This window comes from Mytilus galloprovincialis, chromosome 1 (assembly GCF_965363235.1).
Source record: "Mytilus galloprovincialis chromosome 1, xbMytGall1.hap1.1, whole genome shotgun sequence".
NCBI classification, from domain to species: domain Eukaryota; kingdom Metazoa; phylum Mollusca; class Bivalvia; order Mytilida; family Mytilidae; genus Mytilus; species Mytilus galloprovincialis.
Genome location: NC_134838.1, coordinates 7,436,699 through 7,449,439, shown reverse-complemented (window position 1 = coordinate 7,449,439; position 12,741 = coordinate 7,436,699).

Below are 12,741 nucleotides of genomic sequence, written 5' to 3'. Positions count from 1 at the left end.
AATTCATATAAAACTATATTTCTACCGTGACCGAAAATGATTTGTTTACAGTTGTATAAGTTAACTGATTGTCACCTCTCAATCAATGTTTTGTCAATATCAAGGGCAATATAAATATACGTTCAAACAATTTGGAGTTCTTGAACGAATGTTTTTATGTATTATCAAATATTCTGCTGATAGTAATTGACTTAATGTTAACTTTAGGCAACACTAGTTTACCGATATTTAATTCACATGTATCTATTACGAGAAACAAATCAAAGTAGCAAACAAATCCTGGGGAAAATGACATGAACTCTAAAAGGACCGGGTTTGTCGATATGGTAAGCCTATCCTGCCTTCTACTCATGTTCCAACCGCATTTAGTCAATGCGTCAAAAATCAGAAATAGAACTCAATCTAAGACCATGAAAAATGTCGATAGTCACTAAGGACTGATTTAGGTAGGTTACCGATGGTAAAGTAATAAATCGATTGAGAAGGTACAAATCAACGTAACAAACCAAATTTGGTGGATTCGAACAGAGGAGTGAAATCGGGTTTGCCGACAAGGTAATCGTCTTCTGCTATGCATGCCTCATCGCCATGCATATCCACACTAAGTCTCATGTCACAGTCGGAAAAACAATATATCAAAGATAAGATTGGAATAAAAAAATCTAACTTCGCAAAAACATGGCACAGGTGAGATGAGACACAAATATATCGTATCGTTGAATCAATTTATGATGGTGACCGCACACTTAAGTAGTGTCGATTGAATTGGTTCTTTCTAAAAAAAATTCTAATCATTTTCTGTATGAAGCCTTTCCCTATTAAGGAAGTACGCAACTTAGCAATTTAGTTATGGAAACACAATACGAACGACAGAGATTTGTTTATGCTGAAAATTTGATAATTGGGAAGTTAGAGCCATTGGGTTTGCCAAAGATTCAAGTTGAAGTCGAACATCGGTACATAGAGAATAATACATGGCAAAATCCGTATCATATGCCGTATAATCCCGAGATACCAATATAAGCCGGAGGGCCTTTAGGCCCGAGTGATGATATTGGTCGAAGGTGATACGACATGTGCTACGGATTTTGCCATGTTTTATACGCTTTATCATATATATTTCAACAGGAGAGTACATATGAACTGCTTTCTGATCCCTAGCACCTGGGTTACCTTCAGTTCTACTTTTGTCTTGTTTTAAAAGCTTTAAAAGAACTGCTCAATTACTCATCTGAAGCACCTGGGTTACCTTACAAATTGCGTGCTGTTGTTTCAAAAATATTCTGTTTATTGTATTTTTTTGTGTTTTGTATGGTATTTCATTGAGTTCTTTTTATAGTTCCATTTCGTGTGTCAGAAATATGAAAATTCGAGGTTTGTGACGTCACATTCCAAACAATGACGTCATTCAATAAATTGCGCAACACCCGAATGACCATTCATTAAGAACCCATTTTGAGGGAACAAATTTCTGAAGAATCTTGCATAAACTGAAAAACGGAGTTCATGTATAAAAAAAATAGTAAGGGTGTGATAAAGGGTGCGATAAAGGGTAGGGGTGTGATAAAGGGTATGATAAAGGGCGTGTATCAAAGTTGAGCGACATGGATTAAACAGGAGGCTATTTATCAAATATTCAAAACTACTGTATTTACTACTAAATATATGATAAATGTATCTATATCGAGGACAAAATCTTTTTTTTGTTTTTGTTTATAATGTATCGCATTTAATAATGTCTTTATTGTTTAAAACAAGACTTAAACTTTCAAGTGTATAATTCAGTTTGATCAATTATTTCCAGTCAATCTATGCTAGGATTTAGTTAACTTATTATCCTCGTTTGAAGAAAAGTTGTCTGGAAATTAGTTTTTATAAAATTTAAATGGTTATCCAAGGCTATGAAATTGCTCGAATAATCATAATTTTATCAAAACTTAAACATATACATATAGTGTGTCCTTGATCTTTTAATCAATAGTGATGAACCCTGATGTTCAGTAACCCTAGTAAATGTGTAAACAATAATTAAACTCGGTCACTATATGTAGATGATACACCTCATACGAATCATAGGATCGCCGTTTTGTTTCTATTCCAAATTTTTGATGTTGCATTTAAGCACATTTTCTGTTATATATCATATTTGATGTCCCTATTACTTCGGCTTAACCAAATACCAATATTCGTATCTTGAAACTACTGTACTTTGAAAGTGTATTACAGCTATACGATAGAGAAATAAATACATACTTGGTACTTATTTAAGCTAATGTTCTATTACAGAAGGATTTTCAAATGAAACAAGAAAATATTAAAAGAGATTTAAAAAAATTGAAGAACAAAACACTGAATTGATTGTGTAGGCATAATTTCTCTTGAAAGCCTTTAAAGGCTTCAGTGTATTATTTTTGCATGAGGATTTTTTTCATTAACACAGTTATAGTGATAGACTTTGGAGATACATAGATTATTTTGGTTTTCTAATACTGGGTTCCTACCATTGCGGCGGAATCATCAGATCAGTATTCGTTGATTCTGTACTGACATAATGTTTATCATACCTTTTTAAATTATTTATTGGTTATTGCAGAATGTTTAATTGAGATGGTTTGGCTTATTTTAAGTTCATTATGGTCATACAGTTCATACCGTATTCCAGTACTAATTGGGTTTCAAAATTTGGGTTTCATTGGTTTATCTAGGAAACGCTTCGGACACAACCAATGTATAAAGAGTTCTATGCATTTTTTACACTGGGTCTATACCGCTGATGGTTTATTATTAACTATTGTTGCAAGATTTTTAATATTGGCCGATATATAGAAAAGGAAACATAGCGTCTATATGATTACGTAAATACCCTTTGTGATCGTATTAGCCAATAAAAAAGAACAATGTTACACAATATATAATATATTCCGTTATGATGCATTTTAAACAATATATTATTTATGGTCATATAGAAAAAATATATACGGTGGTTAGAGAAATAAATCTATTAAATATTCAAGTGAAGCTCACGGATTCATTTTCTAAATTACATTTTTAACTTTAAAATTTAGAAATTTTAGTAAACTTATAAGTAATCTGTCTTTGTATTGGACTTTTCGACAATTGGTATGTCTATTATCTTTTCTCTCTTATTCTAATTACAAATAAAGTATTACGAATATGATATTTCAATCTTACTTTCATAAGTAAGATTGATAAATAAAGGCAACAGTAGTATACTGCAGTTCAACAGCCATAAATCGATTGAGAGAAAACAAATCCGGGTTACAAACTAAATCCAGGGGGAAAACATCAACTATATGAGGAAAACAACGAACACAAAAGCGCAACAAAAATCAAACTACAATGCAACAATTAAAGAATCGAACTATTCGATAACAACTGCCATATTGCTGTCTTGGAACAGGACAATTTAAGAAAAAATGGTGGGTTAAACCTGGTATTGTGACCAGTATCAGTACCATCAAATACTTTGTCATTGCTAAAATATTAAATATAAGTTTATTATTTGTTTTCAATTTATTTCGATTTAATCATTTACATTGTCTTCCTGCAGTGAAATAACGTGATGATTTCTGCTCTAAGTTTTCTGCTCATAAGAACATACGTAACAAATTTTGATATACATACCACTACTGTAAATAACTTTAAACTCTCAACAATAAATGTCACAACAAAGAACATATCTACGTTATCATAAAACATCGTTGTGCTTGTTGTTAATTCCTGGAACAAAATTGGCAATGCTGTTTCCTGTCGGATCACGAGCATCAATGCATAATGGTTAAACTGTTCGCTGATATTACCTAATAGTCTGTTACAACAAAAATACAGAAAAAGTATTGCTTTTGGGATTTCCGATAGTACAAATATTATCAAGATTATTACTACCATTAATATTGAACGTATTTCCTGTCGCCTGCGGTCTGTCATCCGTCCGTGAAAGGTGTTTTTGACCAGTTTGTAAACAATATATACAGTACAAATAATCATTATAATACAACATGACGTCATAAAAAAGGTCTGAATGAATAAGTAATGAAATGCTGAATATTCTAGTATCGAATAGTCTCCTGATTCTTCTAATACACATATGTTACCCATCATGAAAGAAAATTGGAAAGCAAAATGTCTTGGAAGGCTTATAATAATACATGAAAGAAAACATGAAATACAACAAATGATGCTCTTCTTATTGCTGAGGCTATATCTAGTCCAGATTGGAAATAGTATTGCAATAACCTTCTGTACACCTATACATGTTGTCAATATCATCGAAACCAAATGGAATGTCATTGAAGCAACGGACAAGTGTGATGATATCATGCAATATGGAAAGGTCAAATGACATGCAGTCAATTTTTCAGAGTATGAGCAAACATATTTCGTTCGGAAAAATGGTTCTAGTCCATAGCAACAAAATGCTGTAAGAAAATCTGCACAAGCCACTCCTTGCATGAGTATTGTAGCCGGAGATAAGAAGTTTTTACGACACAGAATAATGAAAACAGCAACATTGAATAACATTGCAACATATGACACTGTTGAACCTGCAATGTAAATAGTCACCATATTATGTTCTTTATCCATGTAAAACACAAATGGCAACAGTTCCATTTTTCTCAACGTTTGGAATAATAATTTCATCTACATAGATATATGAAGATATGGTATAAGTGCCAATGAGACAACTCTCCATCCAAGTAAAAATTTTAAAAAGTTAACCATTATCGGTCAAAGTACGGCCTGCAATACGAAGCCTTGGCTCACACCGAACAGCAAGCTATAAAGGGCCCCAAAAACTTCTGGTGTAAAGCCACTAAACGGGAAAACCAACGTTCTAGTCTATATAAAAACGAGAAACGAGAAACGCTTATGAACCACATACACAGATGACAACCACTACATGTTCATCTTGGGACAGATTTGATATGAATCTCTTTAATATCAAACTTCGAAGTTGATTTAATTTATTAAACGTTGAAATTTATGTAAATAATGTATGACTTACATCTGCCGTTAATTATTTTTAAAATGTCCGTTATCAATAATAAGTTATATGTATAACCTTGGGGGATAACATCATTATCCTATTGAAATGCTTATTGCAAAGATGAGGGTATCATCAGTTCAGACAGCCATAGAAGTGAACTGTCATCATTTGAATTTGAAGATTGTCGATTTGTTTAGGGTATTAAAAGATCCTTATTTTAAGAGTGTGCAGAGTGATTTGTACCTGAAGTAGACAATAGTAAAGCTCTTCCATTCATAAAATGAAAATTAGGACACATGTTTGCATTATAAAATACGTGTTGTTTAAATGAAATAGAAGCAAAAATAAATAAAAATTGTCATAATCTATAGGCTACACTTTGCAAATACAGCTTTTTCACAAACCACGCCTTTTTATGGGAGATACAAAATGTTCATAAATATGTTGTTTTGATTACATACTGGTTCCTAGATATGATCCCTTATGTTTAATACCGTATTAAATTAAGATTTAGTAACTGTATTAATGTAAATATTAAAAGGAAGACACAGTTAATAACACAAGGGGAAAAATAAGTACCCTCTGTAAAGATAGGTTTGAAGATGCATATCATTTGCTTTTAAATGTAAACTTAGGCAAATACATTTATTAGGAAGTAGAGAGTATAGTTCCATCTTTCACAAAATATCTAATGAGGAAAATTTTACGTTTATGTTTTACATTTTGTGAGTATGACGTAACACAACTGCTTGTTAAGGGGTTAATGATTTGTTAAGGGGTTAATGATTTGTTAAGGGGTTAATGATTTTTATTTATATATTATAATAAATAGTCTAGCTGATAAGAAATAAACTTAATTACGTTATACAAATTTGTATTTTTTTGTCATATAATTTGTTATGTTATATTTTATAGACTGTAGCACTTTTACTTTCGAATTTGCAAAATTATCACCTCCTTCAAAATATCTAAATTTTATCTATATTTTATATATATATAATGTTTCAAAATATATGAAATTCTTATATAATATGAATGTTACTTCAATTTAAATATTGCATGTTTGAATGTTTGTTTGTTTGTGAATATTGACATGTACAACTCGATATTTGGATTTTACAAATCTGTACACAAGACGCTGGTTGGTTTACATGTTTAAGGTAGCACAATACAAAGATTTGTTTAACTTCCAATCTCCTACCTTTTAAATGCTGTTACTTTCTTAAGTCTGCAAAATTAATAAAAGAGGTATAGATAGATTTAAGATTAATCTTTTAAATGAATGAAATATAGAATTGAGAATGGAAATTGAGATGTTTGTTATGCAATCATTATGTTATTAAATATTATGCAATAAATGGCAAGATCTTGGTCAGTTCACTTGAATGAATTTAGCTCTATCATCTCTAAAACTATACAGGAAATTTCAACGAAGTCTTAATCAACTCAGCAGGAGCTACGAAGTAGTGTCTCAAATTATCGCTAGCGTATTCCATTCTCTCATACATCTGTAATTAGTGTAAACATCCTTACCACATAAAAGTAGATAGTGTTTGATTAGAGTAAAATGTGATCTATACATTCTATTCAAAATCTGAGACACACCTTTGTAGATAATGGCTCTTGGAACAACATATAATAAAATCAACCCTCTCGAGGTATCCATGAAGATGCTAATTTCAATTGAAAGTGGAAATTTCTAGTAAAATTTTGAAGACACAGTTAAAATTATAATTGATTACACAATTGTTGTATTATACTAACATTGCATCTATTCAAAGATTAATCTGTTAGATATCCAAATATACCACTTTTATAAATTTACAAGCATTATAAAGAACGTTACAGCATTTTAAAACAGGGGAAATGAAGGTATAAAATATTTGTATTGTGCTACCTAAATAATGTCAGAGTTACCTTTCTTTTAGCACGATACAGTTTGTAATACCACAAATCTATACTGACATCTATCACTATAAGGCTCATTTTCATTAAATTATGTTAAAATGAAAAGGGTTAATTAGGAAAACAAAACACAGAGATATCAATAATTGGTACAGAATAGATAAAAATAATACTCTATTAATTTCTTGTGTCTGAAGTGGTTTTTATGTACTAACCGTACTATCATTATTTAAAGAGAGTAACTGAGTTGGATTAAGCCAATTTTCAATAAGGCACTCTGCATACAATATCAACTATATGAATAAAACATAATTAATCTACTATTACACACATATAAACAATGGAAATTAAAATAAAATCTGAAAATTTATCTGTACTTAGATATTGAGGAAGCTAAATTATTACATGTCTAGATGTTAAACGAAATGTTAATTAATGTATCGATGTAATAATAATTATAATTGTAATGATTTTATGATTCTGATCCTGCCTGGAGTTTAATGTATATGATTTTTATAGCATGAAGATAATAACATCTGTCTGAACTTTTTTTATTGTTTCATTTTAGTTTATAAAAATGTTTTTCTGTTACAAATCATGATGTATTGTTTTATTGTGTACATGTTATGCTGCCCATCAAGGGCCCTTGATTGGAATAATAAATATTCGTATTCTTATTCTTATTCTTATAAACAATAGATGTATATAAACACAAACATAACAAAAACAACAACAAAAACAACTTATAGTTTTCATTGTGGATTAACTTATAAATTGCACACTTTTAAAAATATAATGTCTTGTAAGAGCATTTGCATGCAGATATACTTTTTGATTTCATAATTTCATTGGATAGTGCAAGTCAAAAATGCATTTGACCTTAACATGTAAAGGGCTATATGACCAAAAGGGACCTAAACATTGTTCATTTTTTAAAGAAGATCAAATTTACCGGACGACGTTTGAACCTTGGTAGTTTTATAATAAGGTTGATATAGTCGTGAACGCTGATTTATATGGTGGAGCGTGTACATTAGTTTATATATTCGACAGTTTACTTTGATTGATATGGTCGAACGTGTACGTTGGTTGATGTGGTCGAGCGTGTACATTGGTTGATATAATCGACAGTTTACATTGATTTATATGGTTCGAGCGTGTAAATTGGTTGGTATGGTCGAGTGTGTACATTGGTTGATATAATCGACAGTTTATGTTAATTGATATGGTCATGTGTGTGCGTTGGTTGATGTGGTCGAGCGTGTACATTGGTTGATATAATCGACAGTTTACATTGATTAATATGGTCGAGCGTGTAAATTTGTTGATATGGTCGAGCGTGTACATCGGTTGATATAATCGACAGTTTACGTTAATTGATATGGTCATGTGTGTACGTTGGTTGATGTGGTCGAGCGTGTACATTGGTTGATATAATCGACAGTTTACGTTGGTTGATATGGTCGAGCGTGTACATTGGTTGATTTAATCGACAGTTTACGTTGATTGATATGGTCGAGCGTGTACGTTGGTTGATTTGGTTGAGCGTGTACATTGGTTGATATAATCGACAATTTACGTTGATTGATATGGTCGAGCGTTTAAATTGGTTGATATGGTCGAGCGTGTACATTGGTTGATATAATCGACAGTTTACGTTGATTGATATGGTCGAGCGTGTACGTTGGTTATATAGTCGATCGTGTACGTTGGTTGATATAGTCGAGCGTGTACGTGTGTTGATATAGTCGAACGTGTACGTTGATTGCTATGGTCGAGCGTGTACATTTGTTGATATAATCGAGCTTGTATGTGTGTTGATATAGTCGAGCGTGTACGTTGATTGATATGGTCGAGCTTGTTCGTTGGTTATTATATAGTCAAGCGTGTTCATTTGTTGATATAGTCGAGCGTGTACGTTAGTTGATATAGTCGAGCGTGTTCGTTGGTTATTATATAATCGAGCGTGTACGTTGGTTGATATAGACGAGCGTGTACGTTGGTTGATATAGACGAGCGTGTACGTTGGTTGATATAGACGAACGTGAACGTTGGTTGATATAGTCGAGCGTGTAAATTGGTTGATATAATATAGTAGTTGAGCGTGTACGTGTGTTGATATAGTCGAACGTGTACGTTGATTAATATGGTCGAGCGTATACATTTGTTTTTTTTTTTTTTTTTTTTTTTTTTTTAAATTATACATACTTTATTGAAAACTTTTACATTTGTTAGTTTGATACAGAAAGTACCGGTACCTTATCCCGGCCTCGTTAAACATTAGATTGTATATTTAGAGAAATTGTTAGTAATTGTTAGTACTCAAAATTATAAAATATATATACAGTATATTATTGTGTATCAATTATTTCAATATTGATCAATAAAGTGAGAATTTTATTTAAGAGAGAAAGTGAGAAGAGAAGAGAAAATAATAAATAATTAAAACACAAATGCAAAACAAAAACAAAAAAAATAAAAACTGGAGAAAAAAAAAATAAATAATAGAAAGTCCTTGAAATTTGAAATTTGGCAGCAGTATTTTTTTCTTAAGATACAACATTAAATAAATTTGGCAAAGTTGGTTTTCCATTGTAAATAATTCATACAAACACAAAACAGATATTAGAGAATGTATATGCATTTTTGGCACAAAACAAGAACAATAGACAATAAACAATAAACAACATATAACAGTATATTATATAAAAACATATATGTTGGTGTGAGAAGGCTAAAATAAAAAGCACAATACCATTACATAGGGTAATGCTAATTAAGTTGCTTAAGTGTAAATTATTCTAATAATGGAAGCCAGGGGTCCCAGTAGAGGTTGGCAATGTGAAGAGGCTTTGTTTTAAAAAATATATTCTTTTCTAGTATTAGATTTTCTTTTAGATAGTTTTTCAGCCCTGCAAAATTTACTTGATTTTCACACAGTTTTGTTCTATAGATAAAAAATTTTGATAAAAGTATTATTAAGTTTTTTATTTTATTATTTTCTGTTTTTCCTAAATTTCCGAATAAAATTATATCCATGTTAAATGGAATAATTATTTGTGTTTGGTTATAAATCCAGTCCACGAGTCTTATCCACAGATCTGCTATTTTATGGCATGTCCAAAATATGTGTTCAATATCTTCAGTAACTTCACTGCAGAAAGTACATTTATCGCTTTGTTTTATTTTTATCTTAAATAAAAATTTATTTGTGCCCAATATTCTGTGTATTATTCTATATTGGAACCAGTGGAGTTTTGAGCTTTTTGTTGAGTAAAAAGACATATTATGCACAGTTTTCCATTCAAAATTTTTGTTGAGTGTTAAGGACCATTTTTCTTCACATCTAAGTTTAGTACTGCCTTTTTCAAATAAAACATTATACATATCTTTCGAGCCTTTTCTTGATAAAAAAAATATTCTTATATTATTTGGCATAATTGGTCCTAGTGTTTTATAACAATTGTTTATGGATATATAGTTTTTTAAAGCCTTTTTATATGATTTTATTGATGAAATGACCCCATTATAAGTAAGAAAGTTTGACTTAATTTTATAAATGTTTTGGAATTGTTGAAAAGTCATTAGTTTTCCCTCATCGTTTAATAAATCATTTATCAAAATGATCCCTTTATCTATCCAGTCTTTATAGAAAATGGATGTTGTTCCTATTTTTATGTTTTCATTATTCCAGAGCGAATCTGATAAAAACTCCTCTTCATTTTTTGGTATGAATTTATTTTGTAAATCTGTCCAAGCTTTAAAAACTTCTTCCCAAAAAGGGTTTTTACATCTTTTTGTTGGGCCTAAATAAACTAGGTTTTCAATACTAATTTTTTTCAGTACTTTCTAATAGCTTATTTAGTTTTGGGTTGTTTTTCAACAACCGTCTTATCCAAGTTAGTTTCAATCCTTTTATATATTTGTCAATATCTATCATTTTCAGCCCTCCTAATTTGTGTTCAGAACATAATATTTCTCTTTTTATCTTGTCAGGTTTGTTTTCCCAAATAAATGAATAAATTTTGTCAGTTAGTTGTTTTAAAGTATTTTTGCATGGTGCTTGTAATGTTAAAAACAGATGGTTCAATTTTGAAATAATTAGTGTCTTAATGATAGTTATTTTTCCAACTGGTGTTAATGTTTGTTTAGACCAAATTTTTATTATATTTTCAATTTCTTTAATTCTTTGACCATAATTCAACAGTTCCATTTCATGCAAATTGACAGAAAAGTTTATTCCTAGTAATGTAAACCTACTGGAACCACATTCCAATCCCCATTTTACACACATTGTGTCTTGACTATATTTTTTTTTGCCTACCCACACCACCTTTGTTTTGTCCAAGTTCATATGGAGACAAGACATTTCAGCATATTTTTGGAGTAAGCGAAGAGATGCATCTAGAGATTCAGGTGTACCGTCAAGTATTATTGATGTGTCATCTGCGTATTGGGAGATAAGATATTCTGTGTCATCAATTTTAATTCCTTTAATTTCTTTGTTCTTTCTGATTAAAATTCCTAGAATTTCAGCACATAAAAGAAAAATATAAGGTGATAAAGGATCCCCTTGTCTACAGCCTCTTTGAATCTGAAAGAAATCTGATAAAAAACAGTTTTGGGATACTGATGAGCTTATATTTGTGTAAAAAGTCTTTATCCAAAGTTTTATAGAGGGTCCAAAATTGAAAAAGTCTAATACTTCATTTATGAATTTCCATGATACCGAATCAAAAGCTTTTTCAAAATCTATGAGAAGGAGAAGACCTGGCAAATCATTTACCTCTGTATAGAATAAAATATCATATATGAGACGAGTGTTTTCTCCAATATATCTTCCAGGAATAAAATCTGTCTGATCATTGCTAATAATAATGGGTAGAACAGATTTGATACGCTCTGCTATACAACTTGATGCTAGTTTATATGTTGTATTCAAAAGACTTATTGGTCGCCAATTTTTCATAAACTGTCTAGGTTTATCACCTTTTGATAAACAAGTAATAATACCCTGTTTTTGAGTTATTGATAATTCCCCCTTTTGTAACCATAAATTATAGATCTTAAAACAAATTTTCCTACATTTGTCCAAAAGAATTTAAAGAACTCATTTGTAAAGCCATCTGACCCTGGACTTTTCTCATTTTTCATTCTACGCATAGCTGTTGTCAATTCATTATAAGTTATCTCTCCCTTCTAAAGATTCTTTTAAAGTATCATTTATTTTTTTAATATCAGAATCAGGTATTTCACTATTAAGATTTACTTCACTCAAGCTTTCTGTTTTAGTATACAGTTTTTTATAGTAATTTTTGGCCTCTTCTAATATTTTATCTTGTTTACAAATTGTCTCCCCTTTTTCATTAACTAGTTTGGGGATGGTTTTATTTATAAAATGTTTAGTTTCCATATTCAAAAAAAAACTAGATGGCTTTTCCCCTTCTTCAATCCATTGCATTTTTGACCTGATATAGTATCCCCTCATTTTTTCTTTCCTTATTATTCTAAGATCAGATTTATAGTGTTCAATTTCATTCAATATTTCCTCTGTTAAGATGCTTTCCTCTAATTTCTGAATTTTTTCTGATAATATTTTTTCCTCTTTATCTCTTTCCTTCTTTTTATAAGATGCATAGGAAATAGTTTTTCCTCTGATTTCTGTAAGTAATATTTCTAAAAAAAGTTGGTCATTTATTGTAAAGTGGATGTCTAAATCATTAATTTCTTCTAACGTTTCTCTATTATATACTAATGATGCATATTGGTCTTTTACTTTAAGTATAGTGTCTTTTATAGTTTTGGAGTATTCAATATCATGTAAAAGT